At 48.6% G+C, this 22,323-nt stretch overlaps 1 pseudogene; it reads left to right on the forward strand.

Annotated features, from left to right (window-relative positions):
* LOC115141934 (neurofibromin-like) overlaps positions 1 to 22,323 on the forward strand; it is a 133,926-nt pseudogene that overhangs the window by 19,816 nt on the left and 91,787 nt on the right.

The following is a 22,323-nucleotide window of genomic DNA, read 5'->3' on the forward strand; positions in this document are numbered from 1 at the left end:
ATCGGTCAAGGTTTATATATATATATATACATATGTGTAAGAATTGACCCGATTTAAAAATATATATAAAAAAATCGGCATTGGCTTTTCTTGGTCCAGTAATCGGTATAGGCGTTGAAAAATCATAATCGGTCGACCTCTAAACCCTACCTTCTAGTAGGCATGTGTATTGTGTGAAAACTCCAATTCAACTCAAGTGTAGGATGCACACAAAGGGCTGGAAGTGTTGTTTGCTGAATCACTGTGTCATCTGTGTCTGTAACCTCTCTCTCCAGCGTATATTTGGGGAAGCTGCTGAGAAGAACCTCTACCTCTCCCAGCTAATTATCCTGGACACACTGGAGAAGTGCCTAGCATCGGTGAGGAAACCCCCATACAGTCTGCATCCACTGTATCCCACCGTACATTACCTTTAGTTGGTCTGCTAACTTATCCCACTACAGTTGTTTGTGTGTGCTTGTGTATAAACCGTTCTCCATTTGAGTTTTTAGTCCTCCCAACTCACAGTTTTCTGTTATTGAATATTATCAGTCAAGAGCACTGGCCTCAATATATTGGCTCTTATTGCACCAATATTCTAAAACGCTATGGGTCTTCCAACACAACGTCAGCATTACTTTGGTTGGCTGGATCTCTGTTCTGTCTCTCTCTGTTTTTTCCAGACAGACCTCTGTTAATACACTTAAACCCCTTCCTTCAGTCGTGCTTTCTCTTCACCTCTGAAATAGGTGCCTCTGCTCTGATCTGTTCTGCAACTGTGCAGCAGAAGATTACATTTGCAGGTGTTTCCTTGACTTTTGTTAGTGCTTTCACTGCCTCCAATGGGATTCCCGGAAGTTTCCTGTATAGGTTTTTCATTAGTGCATGTTGTCAGATAGAACCCAGCTGCTCCCCTCATGGATGCTATGGAACTCTCGTTTTGAATTTGACATCTTACGTTTTAAAATTGAAGTATAGTAGTTGTGTTGTTTTGTGTTCGACTATTTCCTACATAAGGGTGAGCAACAGGTTTTGAATGCAGTTGTATGGAATCTGTCCTGGTATGAGGCTTCCAATTTGACCCAACGAGTTTTGGAAATGAGCCAATGGGAGCGCTGGTGAATCCCAGGTGGGACATGCTGTGCTTTTGCCCCAAAGAGAGGCACTTTAACCCACACATGTATAGCATATCCAGCTGGATAAATCCAAAGTACAGTCGTGGCCAAGAGTTTTGAGAATGACATACATTTTCACAAAGTCTGCTGCCTCAGTTTGTATGATGGCAATTTGCATATACTCCAGAATGTTATGAAGAGTGATCAGATGCATTTGCAATTGATTGCAAAGTCCCTCTTTGCCATGCAAATGAACTAAATCACCAAACAACATTTCCACTGCATTTCAGCCCTGCCATAAAAGGACCAGCTGACATCATGTCAGTGATTCTCTTGTTAACACAGGTGTGAGTGTTGACGAGGACAAGGCTGGAGATCACTCTGTCATGCTGATTGAGTTTGAATAACAGACTGGAAGCTTCAAAAGGAGGGTGGTGCTTGGAATCATTGTTCTTCCTCTGTCAACCATGGTTACCTGCAAGCAAACACGTGCCGTCATCATTGCTTTGCATAAAAAGGGCTTCACAGGCAAGGATATTGCTGGCAGTAAGATTGCACCTAAATAAACCATTTATCGGATCATCAGGAACTTCAAGGAGAGTGGTTCAATTGTTGTGAAGAAGGCTTCAGGGCGCCCAAGAAAGTCCAGCAAGCGTCAGGACTGTCTCCTAACGTTGATTCAGCTGCGGGATCAGGGCACCACCAGTACAGAGCTTGCTCAGGAATGGCAGCAGGCAGGTGTGAGTGCAGTGAGGCGAAGACTCGAATGGACAAGAATGGGCTGCCATCAGTCAGGATGTGGCCCAGAAGTTAATTGACAGCATGCCAGGGTGGATTGCAGAGGTCTTGAAAAAGAAGGGTCAACACTGCAAATATTGACTCAACTTCATGTAATTGTCAATAAAATCCTTTGACACTTATGAAATGCTTGTAATTATGCTTCAGTATTCCATAGTAACACCTGTGGAAATTATTATTTCTGTCATTCTCAAAACTTGTGGCCACGACTGTATGTGAGAAGTTGCCACTGATAACCTGAAAAGCACTCCTTGTTTTCTCAGATAACCTAAAGAATCCAGCTTGCACACATACTTTCCTCTCATGGTTTTCCTTCTCTTTTTCTATGTCTTCCTCTTCCCACTGTCCCCCCAGCAATCCAAGGACTGCCTACGCCTGGATGAGACCATGCTGGTAAAGCAGCTGCTGCCTGAGATCTGTCACTTCATCCACACGTACCGCGAGGGCCACCAGCACGCTGCAGAACTCCGTGCCTCCGCCTCAGGGGTCCTCTTCTCCCTCAGCTGCAACAACTTCAATGCCGTCTTCAGCCGCATCTCCACCAGGTAATGCCTGATCCTGAGGAGCTACAGAGTGTGTTGGCTAATTCTGTGTCAATGTCACTGTTGATGAGCAGTTGAACAGGTGTGTTAGTACAGGGCTGGAACAATAGCCTGCCCACCCTGTTGTTCTTCCAAGGTCCATGGCAATTGATCTACGTTTATTGTCTTTTGTCAAAAAATGCATTTGTCTTTTAAAAAGTTCCACTAGACCTGATTTTCCCAGAAGTGTAATATTACAAATTATTTTATGCCCTCAGAAGTCATAATGATGTTTGTGCCCCCATTCCTGCTCATGTCATATGAGAAGTTAACTTGTTTGTGTACCTAAGCAATTCCGTTTAGCAGCCAGTCATGGACAAGGTCACCGTGACTGAACTGTTAGCCCAGTCATGAACGAAATCCCTCCCTCCCCACCCAGGATGTTCAGGATGGTGCAACGTTATAGAAAGTAAAGAGTGCGATCAGGATTCCCTGTTTTATTGTTCTATTAGGTTCATTTTCCCTCATGATGAAATTGGGGAGGGCACTGTGGATCTGTCTCCGTACGTTCGTCACTACGATGAATGATACATCCAGCTATAGAGATCTGACATTTATAAAATGATACTGATTGGCCCAAGTGGGGTGCTATAGTAATCAACTGAAATTCCAAACTTTGAACAAGCATATTTCCTATCACTTTTGAGTTATTGTCATGAAATGTGGTTAATATTTGCAGCCTCTCATGAGCAACAAGTTTACCATGACAACTTATAATTTCAGTACTTACAAATGAAATGTCTTTCCACACAACATACAGTGCATTTGCTAAGTATTCAGACCCCTTTTTTCCACATTGTTAATTTACGGCCTTATTCTCATCAATCTACACACAAAAGCCCATAATGACAAAAAAAACAACAAATACCTTATTTACAGAAGTATTCAGCCCCTTTACTATGAGACTTGAAATTGAGCTCCAGTGCATCCTGTTTCCATTAATCATCCTTGAGATGTTTCTACAACTTGATTGGAGTTCTGCTGTGTAAATTCAATTGATTGGACATGATTTGGAAAGGCACACACCTGTCTATATAAGGTCCCACAGTTGACAGTGCATGTCAGAACAAAAACCAAGCTGTGAGGTCGAAGGAGTTGTCTGTAGAACTCCGAGACAGGATTGTTTCGAGACACAGATCTGGCGAAGGGTACCAACAAATGTCTGCAGCATTGAATGTCCCCAAGAACACAGTGGCCTCCATCATTCTTAAATGGAAGAAGTTTGAAACCACTAAGACTCTTCCTATATCTGGCAGCCCGGCCAAACTGAGCAATCAGGGGAGTAGGGCCTTGGTCAGGGAGGTGACCAAGAACCCGATGTTCACTCGGACAGAGCTCTGGAGTTCATAAGTGGAGAAGGCACATGACAGCCTGCTTGGAGTTTGCCAAAAGGCACCTAAAGGACTCTGATCATGAGAAACAAGATTCTCTGGTCTGATGAAACCATGATTGACCTATTTGGCCTGAACGCCAATCGTCACATCTGGAGGAAACCTGGCACCATCCCTACGGTGAAGAGTGGAGGCAGCATCATTCTGTGGGGATGTTTTTCAGTGGCAGGGACTGGGAGACTAGTCAAGATCGAGGGAAAGATGAACGGAGCAAAGTACAGAGGTCCTTGATGAAAATCTGATCAGGACCTCAGACTTGGGCGATGGTTCACCTTCCAACAGGACAACGACCATTCGCACACAGTCAAGACAGCGCAGAAGTGGCTTCAATACAAATCTCTGAATGTCCTTGAGTGGCCCAGCCAAAGCACGGACTTGAACCCGATCGAACATCTCCAGAGTGACCTGAAAACAGCTGTGCAGCGACGCTCCCCATCCAACCTGACAGAGTTTGAGAGGATCTGCAGGGAAGAATGGGAGAAACTCCCCAAATACAGGTGTGCCGAGCTTGTAGTGTCATACCCAAGAAGACTCAAGGCTGTAATCACTGCCAAAGGTGCTTCAACAAAGTACTGAGTAAAGGGTCTGAATACTTATGTAAATGTGAGACATTTCTAAAAAACAGTTTTTGCTTTGCCATTGTGCGGCATTGTGTGTAGATTGATTCGGGGGGGACGGGACAATTTAATCCATTTTAGAATAAGGCTGTAGAAAACTTTAAGGGGTCTGAATACTTTCCAAATGCACTGTAAGTTGGAAGAATTGAGACAGACCTCCACATCATTCGTCAGGGGCAACGTTTCTATCTGCAACATTCTGAACGTTTCACATCATTGATCCACATGTCAGTGTTCTGTCTTGAAGGAAGATGGGATGTCAAAAAGCCAGGCTCTACAAGGCTGTCCTCTTTTCCCTATTGTCCACGCCTTCTTCTTTCCCTCCTTTCTAATGAGAAGCTGTGGTAGAATAAAATCTCAGGATATCATGTTTGACAGGACAAACTTGTTCCCTGGCTGTGTTTAAAATTCCTTATCCATTGTGTTCTCCCCCAGGTTGCAGGAGCTGACAGTCTGTTCAGAAGACACTGTGGATGTCCATGATATAGAGCTCATGCAGTACATCAATGTGGACTGCTTCAAACTTAAAAGACTGCTCCAAGGTAGCTACTCACTCAATTCCCTGTATGTCATACTTCATGTATTTTTAAACTCCTGGATTCTGTGTATTTTGATGTTTTTTGCTAATACTCTATTACTTTTCACTGCGTCCTCTCAGAAACGGTATTCAAATTCAAAGCCCTGAAGAAACCTGCCCAACTTGCTGTCATTAACAGTTTGGAAAAGGTTTGTGTGCCAATATATCTGTATTCAGTGCTGCTGTTTTGTGTTTATGAAGTTGGTGTATTATATTATTTGTGGTTTTCACTACTGCCACCTCTTGGCTGCTGGTGAAATGTTTAAAATAAAATGTTCCACTTTGAGGACATCACTATGCAGGTTTCCATTGACCCAGGTTTATTTGGCAAAAGATGATGAAAACAATGTATTTAAAATAAATGATTGACTAATAACTTAGAAGGTACACAACTATAAAACTCCACAATACAGTTAATTGCTAAATATATATTTGTTTAACTTCAAAATAATATATCTTTGCAGGACACTATCCTGACTATTATCCTGACTTTCAAGAAGGCCTGAATTACTTTTACTTGCTTTTCTGGTTGGCTGAATGCAAGTTGCACTATCCAATTATTTTACAGGAGTGCAAGTTTCACCATGGCACGGACCGTTTCAATACGTGGCCACATGAGACTCATTTAAATATGGCATGTAGTAGTCAATTCTTACATTATTTCCATGCTGGATTTTGCGGGCTACCTGAGACATGAAGCAGATAGGAGGGAGGGCTACCTGAGACATGAAGCAGATAGGAGGGAGGGCTACCTGAGACATGAAGCAGATGGGAGGGAGGGCTACCTGAGACATGAAGCAGATGAGAGGGAGGGCTACCTGAGACATGAAGCAGGTGGGAGGGAGGGCTACCTGAGACATGAAGCAGGTGGGAGGGAGGGCTACCTGAGACATGAAGCAGATAGGAGGGAGGGCTACCTGAGACATGAAGCAGGTGGGAGGGAGGGCTACCTGAGACATGAAGCAGATGGGAGGGAGGGCTACCTGAGACATGAAGCAGGTGGGAGGGAGGGCTACCTGAGACATGAAGCAGGTGGGAGGGAGGGCTACGTGAGACATGAAGCAGGTGGGAGGGAGGGCTACCTGAGACATGAAGCAGGTGGGAGGGCTACCTGAGACATGAAGCAGATGGGAGGGAGGGCTACCTGAGACATGAAGCAGATGGGAGGGAGGGCTACCTGAGACATGAAGCAGATGGGAGGGTGGGCTACCTGAGACATGAAGCAGATGGGTGGGAGGGCTACCTGAGACATGAAACAGATGGGAGGGAGGGCTACCTGAGACATGAAGCAGATGGGTGGGAGGGCTACCTGAGACATGAAACAGATGGGTGGGAGGGCTACCTGAGACATGAAACAGATGGGTGGGAGGGCTACCTGAGACATGAAGCAGGTGGGAGGGAGGGCTACCTGAGACATGAAGCAGATGGGAGGGAGGGCTACCTGAGACATGAAACAGATGGGAGGGAGGGCTACCTGAGACATGAAACAGATGGGAGGGAGGGCTACCTGAGACATGAAGCAGGTGGGAGGGAGGGCTACCTGAGACATGAAGCAGGTGGGAGGGAGGGCTACCTGAGACATGAAGCAGATGGGAGGGAGGGCTACCTGAGACATGACACAGATGGGAGGGAGGGCTACCTGAGACATGAAGCAGGTGGGAGGGAGGCTACCTGAGACATGAAGCAGGTGGGAGGGAGGGCTACCTGAGACATGAAGCAGGTGGGAGGGAGGGCTACCTGAGACATGAACCAGGTGGGAGGGAGGGCTACCTGAGACATGAAGCAGGTGGGAGGGCTACCTGAGACATGAAGCAGATGGGAGGGAGGGCTACCTGAGACATGAAGCAGATGGGAGGGAGGGCTACCTGAGACATGACGCAGATGGGTGGGAGGGCTACCTGAGACATGAAACAGATGGGAGGGAGGGCTACCTGAGACATGAAACAGATGGGAGGGAGGGCTACCTGAGACATGAAGCAGGTGGGAGGGAGGGCTACCTAAGACATGAAGCAGGTGGGAGGGAGGGCTACCTGAGACATGAAGCAGATGGGAGGGAGGGCTACCTGAGACATGACACAGATGGGAGGGAGGGCTACCTGAGACATAAAGCAGGTGGGAGGGAGGGCTACCTGAGACATGAAGCAGGTGGGAGGGAGGGCTACCTGAGACATGAAGCAGGTGGGAGGGAGGGCTACCTGAGACATGAAGCAGGTGGGAGGGAGGGCTACCTGAGACATGAAGCAGGTGGGAGGGAGGGCTACCTGAGACATGAAACAGATGGGAGGGAGGGCTACCTGAGACATGAAACAGATGGGTGGGAGAGCTACCTGAGACATGAAGCAGATGGGTGGGAGGGCTACCTGAGACATGAAGCAGATGGGTGGGAGGGCTACCTGAGACATGAAACAGATGGGTGGGAGGGCTACCTGAGACATGAAACAGATAGGAGGGAGGGCTACCTGAGACATGAAGCAGGTGGGAGGGAGGGCTACCTGAGACATGAAGCAGATGGGAGGGACGGCTACCTGAGACATGAAACGGATAGGAGAGAGGGCTACCTGAGACATGAAGCAGATGGGAGGGAGGGCTACCTGAGACATGAAACGGATAGGAGGGAGGGCTACCTGAGACATGAAACGGATAGGAGGGAGGGCTACCTGAGACATGAAACAGATGGGAGGGCTACCTGAGACATGAAGCAGATGGGAGGGAGGGCTACCTGAGACATGAAGCAGATGGGTGGGAGGGCTACCTGAGACATGAAACAGATGGGTGGGAGGGCTACCTGAGACATGAAACAGATGGGAGGGAGGGCTACCTGAGACATGAAGCAGGTGGGAGGGAGGGCTACCTGAGACATGAAACAGATGGGTGGGAGGGCTACCTGAGACATGAAACAGATGGGAGGGAGGGCTACCTGAGACATGAAGCAGGTGGGAGGGAGGGCTACCTGAGACATGAAACAGATGGGTGGGAGGGCTACCTGAGACATGAAGCAGATGGGTGGGAGGGCTACCTGAGACATGAAGCAGATGGGTGGGAGGGCTACCTGAGACATGAAACAGATGGGTGGGAGGGCTACCTGAGACATGAAACAGATGGGAGGGAGGGCTACCTGAGACATGAAGCAGGTGGGAGGGAGGGCTACCTGAGACATGAAACAGATGGGTGGGAGGGCTACCTGAGACATGAAACAGATGGGTGGGAGGGCTACCTGAGACATGAAGCAGATAGGAGGGAGGGCTACCTGAGACATGAAACAGGTGGGAGGGCTACCTGAGACATGAAGCAGATGGGAGGGACGGCTACCTGAGACATGAAACAGATGGGAGGGAGGGCTACCTGAGACATGAAGCAGGTGGGAGGGAGGGCTACCTGAGACATGAAGCAGGTGGGAGGGAGGGCTACCTGAGACATGAAGCAGATGGGAGGGAGGGCTACCTGAGACATGACACAGATGGGAGGGAGGGCTACCTGAGACATGAAGCAGGTGGGAGGGAGGGCTACCTGAGACATGAAGCATATGGGTGGGAGGGCTACCTGAGACATGAAGCAGATGGGTGGGAGGGCTACCTGAGACATGAAACAGATAGCAGGGAGGGCTACCTGAGACATGAAGCAGATGGGAGGGAGGGCTACCTGAGACATGAAGCAGGTGGGAGGGAGGGCTACCTGAGACATGAAGCAGGTGGGAGGGAGGGCTACCTGAGACATGAACCAGGTGGGAGGGAGGGCTACCTGAGACATGAAGCAGGTGGGAGGGCTACCTGAGACATGAAGCAGATGGGAGGGAGGGCTACCTGAGACATGAAGCAGATGGGAGGGAGGGCTACCTGAGACATGACGCAGATGGGTGGGAGGGCTACCTGAGACATGAAACAGATGGGAGGGAGGGCTACCTGAGACATGAAACAGATGGGAGGGAGGGCTACCTGAGACATGAAGCAGGTGGGAGGGAGGGCTACCTGAGACATGAAGCAGGTGGGAGGGAGGGCTACCTGAGACATGAAGCAGATGGGAGGGAGGGCTACCTGAGACATGACACAGATGGGAGGGAGGGCTACCTGAGACATGAAGCAGGTGGGAGGGAGGGCTACCTGAGACATGAAGCAGGTGGGAGGGAGGGCTACCTGAGACATGAAGCAGGTGGGAGGGAGGGCTACCTGAGACATGAAACAGATGGGAGGGAGGGCTACCTGAGACATGAAACAGATGGGTGGGAGAGCTACCTGAGACATGAAGCAGATGGGTGGGAGGGCTACCTGAGACATGAAGCAGATGGGTGGGAGGGCTACCTGAGACATGAAACAGATGGGTGGGAGGGCTACCTGAGACATGAAACAGATAGGAGGGAGGGCTACCTGAGACATGAAGCAGGTGGGAGGGAGGGCTACCTGAGACATGAAGCAGATGGGAGGGACGGCTACCTGAGACATGAAACGGATAGGAGAGAGGGCTACCTGAGACATGAAGCAGATGGGAGGGAGGGCTACCTGAGACATGAAACGGATAGGAGGGAGGGCTACCTGAGACATGAAACGGATAGGAGGGAGGGCTACCTGAGACATGAAACAGATGGGAGGGCTACCTGAGACATGAAGCAGATGGGAGGGAGGGCTACCTGAGACATGAAGCAGATGGGTGGGAGGGCTACCTGAGACATGAAACAGATGGGTGGGAGGGCTACCTGAGACATGAAACAGATGGGAGGGAGGGCTACCTGAGACATGAAGCAGGTGGGAGGGAGGGCTACCTGAGACATGAAACAGATGGGTGGGAGGGCTACCTGAGACATGAAGCAGATGGGTGGGAGGGCTACCTGAGACATGAAGCAGGTGGGAGGGAGGGCTACCTGAGACATGAAACAGATGGGAGGGAGGGCTACCTGAGACATGAAGCAGGTGGGAGGGAGGGCTACCTGAGACATGAAACAGATGGGTGGGAGGGCTACCTGAGACATGAAGCAGATGGGTGGGAGGGCTACCTGAGACATGAAGCAGATGGGTGGGAGGGCTACCTGAGACATGAAACAGATGGGAGGGAGGGCTACCTGAGACATGAAACAGATGGGTGGGAGGGCTACCTGAGACATGAAACAGATAGGAGGGAGGGCTACCTGAGACATGAAGCAGGTGGGAGGGAGGGCTACCTGAGACATGAAGCAGATGGGTGGGAGGGCTACCTGAGACATGAAGCGGATGGGAGGGAGGGCTACCAGAGACATGCAACGGATAGGAGGGAGGGCTACCTGAGACATGAAGCAGATGGGAGGGAGGGCTACCTGAGACATGAAACGGATAGCAGGGAGGGCTACCTGAGACATGAAGCAGATGGGAGGGAGGGCTACCTGAGACATGAAGCAGATGGGTGGGAGGGCTACCTGAGACATGAAACAGATGGGTGGGAGGGCTACCTGAGACATGAAACAGATGGGAGGGAGGGCTACCTGAGACATGAAGCAGGTGGGAGGGAGGGCTACCTGAGACATGAAACAGATGGGTGGGAGGGCTACCTGAGACATGAAACAGATGGGTGGGAGGGCTACCTGAGACATGAAACAGATGGGAGGGAGGGCTACCTGAGACATGAAGCAGGTGGGAGGGAGGGCTACCTGAGACATGAAACAGATGGGTGGGAGGGCTACCTGAGACATGAAGCAGATGGGTGGGAGGGCTACCTGAGACATGAAGCAGATGGGTGGGAGGGCTACCTGAGACATGAAACAGATGGGTGGGAGGGCTACCTGAGACATGAAACAGATGGGAGGGAGGGCTACCTGAGACATGAAGCAGGTGGGAGGGAGGGCTACCTGAGACATGAAACAGATGGGTGGGAGGGCTACCTGAGACATGAAACAGATGGGTGGGAGGGCTACCTGAGACATGAAACAGATGGGTGGGAGGGCTACCTGAGACATGAAACAGATGGGATGGAGGGCTACCTGAGACATGAAGCAGGTGGGAGGGAGGGCTACCTGAGACATGCAACGGATAGGAGGGAGGGCTACCTGAGACATGAAGCAGATGGGAGGGAGGGCTACCTGAGACATGAAACGGATAGCAGGGAGGGCTACCTGAGACATGAAGCAGATGGGAGGGAGGGCTACCTGAGACATGAAGCAGATGGGTGGGAGGGCTACCTGAGACATGAAACAGATGGGTGGGAGGGCTACCTGAGACATGAAACAGATGGGAGGGAGGGCTACCTGAGACATGAAGCAGGTGGGAGGGAGGGCTACCTGAGACATGAAACAGATGGGTGGGAGGGCTACCTGAGACATGAAACAGATGGGTGGGAGGGCTACCTGAGACATGAAACAGATGGGAGGGAGGGCTACCTGAGACATGAAGCAGGTGGGAGGGAGGGCTACCTGAGACATGAAACAGATGGGTGGGAGGGCTACCTGAGACATGAAGCAGATGGGTGGGAGGGCTACCTGAGACATGAAGCAGATGGGTGGGAGGGCTACCTGAGACATGAAACAGATGGGTGGGAGGGCTACCTGAGACATGAAACAGATGGGAGGGAGGGCTACCTGAGACATGAAGCAGGTGGGAGGAGGGCTACCTGAGACATGAAACAGATGGGTGGGAGGGCTACCTGAGACATGAAACAGATGGGTGGGAGGGCTACCTGAGACATGAAACAGATGGGTGGGAGGGCTACCTGAGACATGAAACAGATGGGATGGAGGGCTACCTGAGACATGAAGCAGGTGGGAGGGAGGGCTACCTGAGACATGAAACAGATGGGTGGGAGGGCTACCTGAGACATGAAACAGATGGGAGGGAGGGCTACCTGAGACATGAAGCAGGTGGGAGGGAGGGCTACCTGAGACATGAAACAGATGGGTGGGAGGGCTACCTGAGACATGAAGCAGATGGGTGGGAGGGCTACCTGAGACATGAAGCAGGTGGGAGGGAGGGCTACCTGAGACATGAAACAGATGGGAGGGAGGGCTACCTGAGACATGAAGCAGGTGGGAGGGAGGGCTACCTGAGACATGAAACAGATGGGTGGGAGGGCTACCTGAGACATGAAGCAGATGGGTGGGAGGGCTACCTGAGACATGAAGCAGATGGGTGGGAGGGCTACCTGAGACATGAAACAGATGGGAGGGAGGGCTACCTGAGACATGAAACAGATGGGTGGGAGGGCTACCTGAGACATGAAACAGATAGGAGGGAGGGCTACCTGAGACATGAAGCAGGTGGGAGGGAGGGCTACCTGAGACATGAAGCAGATGGGTGGGAGGGCTACCTGAGACATGAAGCGGATGGGAGGGAGGGCTACCAGAGACATGCAACGGATAGGAGGGAGGGCTACCTGAGACATGAAGCAGATGGGAGGGAGGGCTACCTGAGACATGAAACGGATAGGAGGGAGGGCTACCTGAGACATGAAACAGATGGGAGGGAGGGCTACCTGAGACATGAAGCAGGTGGGTGGGAGGGCTACCTGAGACATGAAGCAGATAGGAGGGAGGGCTACCTGAGACATGAAACAGATGGGAGGGAGGGCTACCTGAGACATGAAGCAGGTGGGAGGGAGGGCTACCTGAGACATGAAGCAGATGGGTGGGAGGGCTACCTGAGACATGAAGCGGATGGGAGGGAGGGCTACCAGAGACATGCAACGGATAGGAGGGAGGGCTACCTGAGACATGAAGCAGATGGGAGGGAGGGCTACCTGAGACATGAAACGGATAGGAGGGAGGGCTACCTGAGACATGAAACAGATGGGAGGGAGGGCTACCTGAGACATGAAGCAGGTGGGTGGGAGGGCTACCTGAGACATGAAGCAGATAGGAGGGAGGGCTACCTGAGACATGAAACAGATGGGAGGGAGGGCTACCTGAGACATGAAGCAGATAGGAGGGAGGGCTACCTGAGACATGAAACAGATAGGAGGGAGGGCTACCTGAGACATGCAGCAGATGGGAGGGAGGGCTACCTACATTTACATTTATAGGCTGTCACCAATTGATTAATGCGCAAATTGCCGAAAACAAACTTCATGTTTATTCGATACCTAGGTTTTGGCCCTAATTTTAGTAAGGGGGGGTCTGACTTCATTACGTCCAACTGTTTTTATCGACAAGACAGTTGAATGGAAATGCACCGTAGCAGGCAGTTGATATATTTTCTATGCAAACATTCTAAATGTTGTAAAAAATAACTGGACAAGTTCATGGAAACGTACAGTACCAGTCAAAAGTTTGGACACTTACTCATTCCAGTTATTTTTTTCTACATTGTTGAATAATAGTTAAGACATCAAAACTATGAAATAACACACGTAGCCATGTAGTAACCAAAAAAGTGTTAAACAATTCAAAATATATTTGAGATTCTTCCAAGTAGCCACCTTTTTCCTTGATGACAGCTTTGCACACTCTTGGCATTCTCTCAAACAGATTCATGAGGTAGTCACCTGGAATGCATTTCAATTAACAGGTGTGCCTTGTTAATTTGTGGAATTTCTTTCCTTAATGCATTTGAGCCAATCAGTTGTATTGTGACAAGGTAGGGGGTATACAGAAGATAGCCCTATTTGGTAAAAGACCAAGTCCATATTATGGCAAGAACAGCTCCAATAAGCAAAGAGAAACAACAGTCCATCATTACTTTAAGACATGAAGGTCAGTCAATACAGAACATTTCAACAACTCTGAATGTTTCTTCAAGTGCAGTCGCAAAACCCATCCAAGCGCTATGATGAACTGGTTATCAGTTTCATCATAGCACCACAGGAAAGGAAGACCCAGAGTTACCTTTGCTGCAGAGGATAAGTTCATTAGAGTTACCAGCCTCAGAAATTGCAGCCCAAATAAATGCTTCACAGAGTTCAAGTAACAGACACATCTCAACATCAACTGTTTCGAGGAGACTGTGTGAATCAGGCCTTCATGGTCGAATTGCTGCAAAGAAACTCTACTAAAGGACACCAATAAGAAGAAGAAACTTGCTTGGGCCAAGAAACTCGAGCATTGGACATTAGACCGGTGTAAATTGGTCCTTTGGTCTGAGGAGACCAAATTTGAGATTTTTGGTTCCAACCGCCGTGTCTGTGTTTAAAATTCAAGACACACTTAACCAGCATGGCTACCACAGCATTCTGCATTAATACTCCATCCCATCTGGTTTGCGCTTAGTGGGACAATGACCCAAAACACACCTCCAGGCTGTGTAAGGGCTATTTGACCAAAGGAGAGTGATGGAGTGCTGCATCAGATGACCTGGCCTCCATGATCTTCCGACCTAACCCAATTGAGATGGTTTGGGATGAGTTGGACCATGTGGGAACTCCTTCAAAAATCATTCCTCATAGTTTTGATGTCTTCACTATTACTCTACAATGTAGAAATGAAGAAAAATACTTGAATGAGTACGTGTGCCCAAACTTGTGACTGGTACTTTAGCTACTGTCAGTTCTAGAGGACAGTTACATGTTTTTGTTCCTCCGCAGGCCTTTTGGAACTGGGTGGAGAACTACCCTGATGAGTTTACCACGCTCTACCAGAGACCACAGACAGACATGGCAGGTCAGTATTCTCAATAGCCTTGTATTGGACTGAAACAGATACTGTCACAACATGCACTTTAAAAAAAAATGCCATGTTAAATCTCAAAACAGATTAAAGGGACAGGGAACAGTTAAGGACACTCAAGAAGTTCGGTGAGTTTAGGGCTATCTCACTCATGTGTGTCTGTCTCTGTGCACGCCCTTTAGATGCTGCGGAGAGGCTGTTTGACCTGGTGGACAGCTTTGCTGAGAGTGCCAAGAGGAAGGCAGCGGTGTGGCCTCTACAGATCATTCTCCTCATCCTCTGTCCCGAGATCACACACGTCATCTCTCGAGAGGTGGTGGAGGAGAGCAAGGCCAACAAGGTGAGATGAGAGAACACACACACACACACACACACACACACACTGAGATTAAATAGGTAGTGTGACTTATAGTTGCTTTCTCTGTCTTGCTACAGAAGCTGTTCCTGGAGAGCTTGAGGAAGGCTCTAGCAGGCCAGGGGGGCAGCAAGCAACTAACAGAGAGTGCTGCCATCGCCTGTGTCAAACTGTGCAAGGCCTCCACCTACATCAACTTGGAGGACCACTCCGGCATCTTCCTCCTGGTGCAGTCCTTCGTGGTGGACCTCAAGGTCAGAACGACCAACCACTCTGTTGCCATCTGGGGGCTAGGGAATGCTACAGCAGTGGTGTCAAATCAAACACACATGGTTAGCAGATGTTATTGCGAGTGTAGCAATGCTTGTGGATGCTTGTCTGGGTTTTATGTTCGTCATTTATGTTGTGGAGTAAAATTGACAATGTCCTTTTCTGTATAGACATTTCTATCTACAACGTCCTGAACGGTAAACTCTGATTGATATGCCTACGGCTACCCCTTAGACCTTTTAGAAGTGCAACTGTTGTGCTAGTGCTACAGCTATGGAGCTATGACCATTTTTCTAATACCCATCCAACTATCTCAGAACTACACAAAGTCCTTTGTGTTATGGTTAATTGTGAATTTGGTTCATTTGGATATTGCAGACGGTGACATGCAGCTTCCTCCTCCTATCTATTCCATCAGGCCCTGCTCTTCAGCCCCACCAAGCCCTTCTCTCGCGGGGCAGGCAGCCAGAATGCAGACGTGGACCTCATGATCGACTGCTTCGTCTCCTGTTTCCGTATCAACCCTCACAACAATCAGCACTTTAAGGTCAGTCAGTCTGCTCACCTCAGTGCATCGGTTGAGAAATGTGCAGACCATGTCTGAATGATGCTTTACCTAACTGTCAAAGTGGCAATTTTGACGAAACATTGTCTTTATTCATCTCCTCAGGTCTGTTTGGCCTCGTCCTCCCCCTCTACCTTTCACTTTGTTCTGGTCAACTCCCTGCACAGAATCATCACCAATGTAAGTGTGTACCGTCTCCACTACTACTTACTACCAAGTTCAGTCTAAGTACAGTTGATAGGACGGTGTTGATCTCAATTGCCGTTCCTACAGGAGTGCAATATTAATGATTGTCTCTTTTATCCTCTTCGTCCTTTAGTCTGATCTGGACTGGTGGTCTAAGATTGATGCAGTGTACTGCTACTCTGGAGAGCTGCGACTAATGTTCTCAGACACTCTGAGCCGAGTGATGCAAGGCCTTCACACACATGCCCCACTACGCATGACACCGGTGAGAAAGGGGACCACACACACTCATATTCACACTCACTGTCGCACCAATTGTTGGAAACCCACTTACCTTTTGTTTTCCTGTATAAGCCAACCACCTAGGACCACTATGTCTTAGTTACACATAAAGGTACAACTTCTCTCTCTGACAGAGTCTGTCATTTAAAGAGAAGATGACCACCAGCCTTAAGTTCAAAGAGAGAACCACAGATCTGGACACACGCAGCTACAAGTGCCTCCTCCTCGTCCTGGTCAAACTCATCCACGCCGACCCCAAACTCATGCTGCACGTACGTCTTACACCAACCACCACATACATACTGAGACAATGTCCCTTGGCTCTGTTTGAATAGTTTTACACCCTCCCTTCCACTTGTGTGAATGTTTGTGTTTCCTCTCTGCCCTTACTTTCACCCATACATGCACGTTTAACGTGTGTGTGTTGTAGAACCCAGGGAAGCAGGCTCAGGAGACTCAGAGCAGCACAGCAGAGCTGATCGCAGGCCTGGTGCAGCTGGTGCCCTTGGCCAACACAGCCCAGCTCTCCCAGGAAGCCATGGAGGTCAGTTTATACTCCTTCTCTCTTACTCCCACTCCATCCACTCTGCTTCTTTATTCTTTCTCATTCTGTCCATTTCAACTCTATTCCCTAGCATTGAATTGTCAACTTCAAGTAAGGCACATTTCTCTCTGTCTCTGTTTCTCCCTGCCCAGGCTTTGCTGGTGCTGCACCTGCCTGAGACCATTGAGCTGTGGAACCCTGAGGCCCCCATTGAAACCTTCTGGGACATCAGGTACAAGGACATGGTTTAGTTCTATGGGCTTTTCAGTCCAGATATATTCCATGTAGACAGACACACTGGTCATGGATTCAGTAGTAGCCCCAGTCTTTAGGGGCATGTGTTGAGATTCCATTGGGCTTTAACACTTGCCTATCCCATTGCAGCTCCCAGGTTCTCTTCCTGATATGTAAGAAGCTGATTGGTCACCAGATGGTGAACAGTACAGAGGTGTTGAAGTGGCTGAGGGAGATCCTTATCTGCAGGAACAAGTTCCTCCTCAAGAACAAGGTGAGGTCAAGGACTCTAACCTCACATGAGAATAACCATTGAGGGCTAAAAAGCACTTTCAATGGAGAATCTCCATTTAACATTATTTTTAGTCTAGGACGAGGCTTAGGTCTAGAAAACCGTCCAGAGAGTTTTGCGTGTGTTGGACATGTCTAACTCCTCTCTGCTCCTCCAGGAGTGTGCCACGCAGGGCAGTGGAATCCCCATCTGCAGAAAGGCCCAGACCAAACTGGAGGTGTGTCTATACATGTTTCTGTGGAGCCCTGACACCGAGGCCGTGCTGGTGGCCATGTCCTGCTTCAGACACCTGTGTGAGGAGGCTGACATCCGCTCTTCCGCTGACGAGGTGCCCGTCCAGACCATCCTGCCCAACTACGCCACCTTCACAGAGTTCGCCTCCGTCAGCAACATGATGGCCACCGGTCAGTAAAAACATTGTGTTTTGTAGACTACTTTAACGTGGTCTGAGAGTCACGATATAGGCCAACGCTTTCAGAAAATGACTCCCTCTACGTGTTCCACTATGTGTTTGGTAGGACGCTCCACCCTGCAGAAGAGAGTGATGGCCTTGTTGAGAAGGATAGAGCACCCCACTACAGGAAACACTGAGGTGTGAAAGAATAGAGAAACATTAAATACAGTTTATCCTTGCTTACATCCCTCTAGTATTTGACGTATCCCTCCTTGTTTCCATGTCTCACCCCAGGCATGGGAGGACACGCTTGCAAAATGGGAGCAGGACACCAAACAGATTCTTAACTTCCCCAAAAACAAGGTGGAGGATGGTCAGGTAAAAGCACTTCAATTTTAGGATTTAGGTTTGTTTCACCGTTAATAAAAATAACACAGGGAACCACTGCTCCAAACTTGACCTAAATACCTGCTCGCTGTCTCCCCCTGCAGGAGTGGATCAACATGACAGGTTTCCTGTGTGCTCTGGGAGGGGTGTGTCTGTCTCAGCGCAGCAAACCCTGTGGCCCCGCTGCCTACAGCCCCCCCATGGGCCCCATGAGCGAACGTAAGTACTCCATGGTCTCTGTGGGCTCCTGTGATGTCTCCAACGCTGGAACTTCAGCCACCTGCTCTTCCTCCACTGAGACCCCCCTGGGCAGGTTCCTGGACCGCCTGCTTGCTCTGCTGGTATGTGGTCATGAGAGGGTGGGTCTGCATGTCCGCACCAATGTCAAGGAGCTGCTGGGGCTGGAGCTCAGCCCGGTCCTGTACCACATGCTCTTCAACAAGCTCAGGAACAGCATCGGACGCTTCTTCGACACACAGGGGCCGGTGAGTGGATGGGCTGGGGAGGAGGATGGGGACGTTAACCAATGATTTGAATTGTATTAGCATAGAAAATCTTATTAGGACAGGTAGGGTGCTGCAATCAGCATATCACATTTTATTAGTTCTTTATCAAATATTGGTCCGTTGACATTAGCAGGAATGTAGTTAAGACTGATTTAATGGATTTGTCTCTGTGCTATTGCAGGTCCCCATCAATGATACTAACACACAGTTTGTAGAACAGACCATCGCCATCATGAAGAACCTACTGGACAACCATGCTGAGGGCAGCTCAGAGCACCTGGGACAGGCCAGCATAGAGACCATGATGCTCAACCTGGTCAGGTGAGAGACACTCACTTACTCACCCAGGTCGCAGTTGTAGCCTACCTGGTTAAATAAAGGTGAAATAAAAAATAAAACTTAGCTTATGAAATGTCTAATCAGTTGTCACTCTTCAGGACCTTATTCAGTCTTATCTCACCCCCCTAGGTACGTGCGTATTCTCGGCAACACGTTGCATGCCATCCAGATGAAGACCAAGCTGTGCCAGTTGGTGGAGGTAATGATGGAGAGACGAGACGACCTGTCCTTCTGCCAGGAGATGAAGTTCAGGTGAGAGACAGACAGCACCCCCCCTGGACAGACCTAAACAAGCCAAACTAGCTAAACGCTACTTAAAAGTGTCAGTCAGTAGTTCAAACAATAAAAAAGTGTCTCCCTGTTTTGGTAAAAAGCTAAGGGACGGGGCTGGAGAAATATAACCACTCTCAAATTCATGGACAGAGCTATGGACTGACAATCCCTGATATAAAATTCTAGTTTTAACCATGTTTTGAGGCTGTATTGTTTGTTTACATTTACTTTGTTTACAAACATTGGAGTAAAATACGCTTATATTTTGGGTCCTCATGGGGTACGACAGTTGAACGTAGCTCATGAGGCATTTATAAGTTATATTCTTCAAGACTCAATGGGTATACATCAGAGGTGAGACCAAGTCATTGTTTTACAAGTCTCAAGTCATAATGTGCTCTTCACCAAATGTAATAGGATTTCATATTTTTAACAAGAGTAATAGTTATTTCAATGGAAATACATGGGTAGCCATGAGAAAGACCCCCCCCCCACCCAAATAATGATTGATTATCGAGGATCACTATGGTGCGCAATTGGGCTATGTAGGCTTGTACACAATCCCCAAACCTTAACACACACGCACACTGTGTGTGTGGTTACACTATGCCAACATATGTCAATGGTTTTAGGAACAGCAGTAACATCAGGCAGGATTTAGGCTTCCAACTGCCGTGCCAGTTGTAGCTCAATCTTGGGTGCAATGATCATGTTCCCACACTGACTGACTGTGTGGAGGCGCATTGATTTAACTTTACACTAGCCTACATGATATACTAGTAAAGTAATAAAATACACACTGCTCAAAAAAATAAAGGGAACACATCCTAGATCTGAATGAATGAAATATTCTTATTAAAAACTTTTTTCTTTACATAGTTGAATGTGCTGACAACAAAATCACACAAAAATGATCAATGGAAATCAAATTGATCAACCCATGGAGGTCTGGATTTGGAGTCGCACTCAAAATCAAAGTGGAAAACCACACTACAGGCTGATCCAACTTTGATGTAATGTCCTTAAAACAAGTCAAAATGAGGGTAAGTAGTGTGTGTGGCCTCCACGTGCCTGTATGACCTCCCTACAACGCCTGGGCATGCTCCTGATGAGGTGGCAGATGGTCTCCTGAGGTATCTCCTCCCAGACCCGGACTAAAGCATCCGCCAACTCCTGGACAGTCCGTGGTGCAACGTGGCGTTGGTGGATGGAGCGAGACATGATGTCCCAGATGTGCTCAATTGGATTCAGGTCTGGGGAACGGGCGGGCCAGTCCATAGCATCAATGCCTTCCTCTTGCAGGAACTGCTGACACACCCCAGCCACATGAGGTCTAGCATTGTCTTGCATTAGGAGGAACCCAGGGCCAAACGCACCAGCATATGGTCTCACGAGGTCTGAGGATCTCATCTCGGTACCTAATGGCAGTCAGGCTACCTTGGCCCCCCAAAGAAATGCCACCCCACACCATAACTGACCCACTGCCAAACCGGTCATGCTGGAGAATGTTGCAGGCAGCAGAACGTTCTCCACGGCGTCTCCAGACTGTCACGTCTGTCACATGTGCTCAGTGTGAACCTGCTTTCATCTGTGAAGAGCACAGGGCGCTAGTGGCGAATTTGCCAATCTTGGTGTTCTCTGGCAAATGCCAAACGTCCTGCACGGTGTTGGGCTGTAAGCACAACCCCCACCTGTGGACGTCGGGCCCTCATACCACCCTCATGGAGTCTGTTTCTGACCGTTTGAGCAGACACATGCACATTTTTGGCCTGCTGGAGGTCATTTTGCGCATTTTGTGTTCCTCCGGCTCCTCCTTGCACAAAGGCAGAGGTAGCGGTCCTGCTGCTGGGTTGTTGCCCTCCTACGGCCTCTACGTCTCCTGATGTACTGGCCTGTCTCCTGGTAGCGCCTCCATGCTCTGGACACTACGCTGACAGACACAGTAAACCTTCTTGCCACAGCTCGCATTGATGTGCCATCCTGGATGAGCTGCACTACCTGAGCCACTTGTGTGAGTTGTAGACTCCGTCTCATGCTACCACTAGAGTGAAAGCACCGCCAGCATTCAAACGTGATCAGCCAGGAAGCATAGGAATTGAGAAGTGGTCTGTGGTCCCCACCTGCAGAACCACTCCTTTATTGGGGGTGTCTTGCTAAATGCCTATAATTTCCACCTGTCTATTCCATTTGAAATTTATTGTCAATCAGTGTTGCTTCCTAAGTGGACAGTTTGATTTCACAGAAGTGTGATTGACTTAGAGTTACATTGTGTTGTTTAAGTGTTCCCTTTATTTTTTTGAGCAGTGTATTTAGCTGTCGGCTATATTAGCCACAACTTACCGTTCTTTGTGCAGCTTCAAATGTCGAACAAAGTTATAAATTGTTGCGCCTCCGTCTGTAATTTTCTTCCTGCCTGTTTTGCAAGTTGCAATCTGTTTTTTGTCTGTACAGCGTCATCTTTATCTGTTTTTTGTCTGTACAGCGTCATCTTTATCTGTTTTTTGTTGGTACAGCGTCATCTTTATATCTGTTTTTTGTCTGTACAGCGTCATCTTTATATCTGTTTTTTGTCTGTACAGCGTCATCTTTATCTGTTTTTTGTTGGTACAGCGTCATCTTTATATCTGTTTTTTGTCGGTACAGCGTCATCTTTATATCTGTTTTTTGTCTGTACAGCGTCATCTTTATATCTGTTTTTTGTTGGTACATCGTCATCTTTATCTGTTTTTTGTCTGTACAGCGTCATCTTTATATCTGTTTTTTGTTGGTACAGCGTCATCTTTATATCTGTTTTTTGTTGGTACAGCGTCATCTTTATATCTGTTTTTTGTTGGTACAGCGTCATCTTTATATCTGTTTTTTGTTGGTACAGCGTCATCTTTATATCTGTTTTTTGTCGGTACAGCGTCATCTTTATCTGTTTTTTGTTGGTACAGCGTCATCTTTATATCTGTTTTTTGTTGGTACAGCGTCATCTTTCCAAGGGCTCCATCTGAATTCACCCATCAGCGTTCCTCTGCACTGCCACGCGCAACTTTCTCTCAGCTGGCACAATTTGATTGGCTGCTGTCCGATTCAAACTGTAATC

This window comes from Oncorhynchus nerka, linkage group LG14 (assembly GCF_034236695.1).
Source record: "Oncorhynchus nerka isolate Pitt River linkage group LG14, Oner_Uvic_2.0, whole genome shotgun sequence".
Lineage (NCBI taxonomy): Eukaryota > Metazoa > Chordata > Actinopteri > Salmoniformes > Salmonidae > Oncorhynchus > Oncorhynchus nerka.